This window comes from Oncorhynchus mykiss, chromosome 1 (assembly GCF_013265735.2).
Source record: "Oncorhynchus mykiss isolate Arlee chromosome 1, USDA_OmykA_1.1, whole genome shotgun sequence".
Classification (NCBI taxonomy): domain Eukaryota; kingdom Metazoa; phylum Chordata; class Actinopteri; order Salmoniformes; family Salmonidae; genus Oncorhynchus; species Oncorhynchus mykiss.
Window position 1 is genome coordinate 71,510,438 of NC_048565.1, and position 2,500 is coordinate 71,512,937.

A 2,500-nucleotide genomic window follows, 5' to 3' on the forward strand; every position below is an offset into this window, starting at 1 on the left:
GAGAGAGAGAGAGAGAGTGATTGAGAGAGCGACCATACGAGTGAGTGACCATGTGTTTCAGTAACCAGGCTAGAGAGAAAAAGAGAGAAAGTGTGGTTCTGTGTGTGCGTGTCCAGAGAACATGTCAATGTTCCAGTGAGAGAGAGGTTGTGAGGTTTTCTTCAAGCAGAGAGTCTCACAGGGGGTTGTGAGTAGATGCTGCTCTCCTGCCTTCTCGTTTAGAAGGCCTTAATTGGCCATTAGGCTGAAGAATAGCCTGCTCTCCTCTCTTCTCCCCCTCTCCTCTCTAGACCTAATGCTGATTAGGACTTTTATTCCCTAATAAACACAAAGAGATACATTAGTTATAGAGTGTGGTAAACATAGTAAATGGACTCTGCTGTGTAGAATAGGATACACAAACACCGTACAGAACGGCTTAGTGGTATAAACACAAAACTGACCTTGGATCAGCTGGCTGTAGATAATAGCTTTAGTCATTTGGGATAAAATGCAAAGCTAGCATAGGATCACTGTCTATGGTTTGGGTTGGCCAATTGTTGCTGTAAACTCATGCATGCTACATTTGACACTTGACAGGTTCAACTGTCTGTGATGTGTTTAGTTAGTTGCAATGAACCGAAACATTATTATTGAATGAGTGAACCAACGTTTCCACTTTTCTCAGTGAGTTTAAGTCCTTTTGTAGTGTGGGCTCCCGTGAATGAAGACGTTGTCCACAAAGAGAAAAACTCAATCAGATAGTCATCTGGCTGGGAGTAGGTGATAGACGGGATAATTACTCACTAAAGATGCAATCACAAGGAGGTGCCGCATGCAATCAGGCCTGTGTGTGTTAGGGTGTGTTGTTCTGGGCAGCCTCCGCAGCACACAGAGTTATTCCGACTGGCCGATGGGTTTTAAATGAGGAGGGAAGCTGTGAGGTAGTTCTGCATTGGTCCCAATAGTCTAATGATAGGGTATGGATCACAGCAGTAGCATAGAGTACGACAGTTTTCTGAGTTTGGGCTCCATTCCAAACCAAAAAATGTGTTCCCTTCCATTAAATTTAGTCCATAATGACTTGCTTTCTCTGGCCACCATTTCCATAGGTGTTGATCTTTATTTATGTTTGAACTCTGAGTCATCTATAAAAAATAATTTTTTTAAACACCAGAAAAACTAATTGGACTCTCCTGACAGTCAATGACTTTGATTGGGTAACTGGTTCCAACAATTCACAACAGACTTGGCAGTTTCAAGGCTTAGCCTTTGCTGCAGTTTTGCTAAGGTATTACAATGGTACTATAGGCTGGGAAATGGGTGATTGGTTTCACAAGGCAACACGTTAAAAGTCTGACGATACAGGAATGATCAGGCTTACATAAACCACTATACCAATGCACATAACTCACATCTTTAAGAGAGCGAGAGAGATAAATAATGAAAGCCATTGAGGAGTTCCTCCACTGGAAAAGGCCAGCCCCTGAAATGGTTTAATCAATAGAGGAATGTTCTTGGTAATGGAGTGTGTCAGCTTTTTAACCAGACTAAACCTTCATCAAGTCAATGAGGAGAGTTAAACCTCGCACTGATCTGAATAATCTCACAACGTATCGACTGGCCACAGACTGAGGAGGAATACCAAACACACACACAAACACACACAAACACACGCACGCACGCACACACACACACGCACGCACACGCACGCACACACACACACACACACACACACACACACATGATGTGACACTAAAAAACATATACCTCTCCCTCTCTCGCTCTCCCTCTCTCTCTAGCTCTCTCTCTCTCTCTAGCTCTCTCTCCCTCCCTCCCTCCCCCTCTCTCTCTCTCTCTCTCTCTCTCTCTCTCTCTCTCCCCCCCCCCCTCTCTCTCTCTCTCTCTCCCTCCCTCTCTCTCTCTCTCTCTCTTTCTTATCATTCCCCCATGTTGGACTCATCACTATTTTCTCCACAAAAAATAACTACAATATGACAATCACATTAAAGCCCTCAATCTATTTATGTCTCTGCCTCATATATCAGCTAAAGTCATTTACTCCGAGATATCATAAACATTGTGAATTTAGCTGTAATGAGTTTTTAATGAAAAGTGAATTATTTACAGTGGACCAGGGTTGGAGAACTCTTCACATTTGAAAAAGAAGAGAGACATGTAAAGGGAATGGCAAGGCAAAAGAGGATTTGAAGGTGTTTAAAACAGCAAATATTGACCACATATTTTGGCGCGTTGGGATCTGCTTGTCTATGTTTTGAAAGGGGGGTATCTATCTGTATGTATTGTATCCCCGTCTAAGAGCTGTCTGCTTATTGGGGTGTGCCCGTGCCTGTGTATGTGCACGCTTGTGTGTGTGTGTGTGTGTCTTTCAGACTCATTAAAAGCCATGAGAGACGCAGAGGGGTGATGGTAATGGGAAGGCATCAGAGAAATGAATGAGACATTGATCTGCAGTAAGGCGTGTGTGACATTTCCACCAAAGCCAAGAGAACCTATAAGT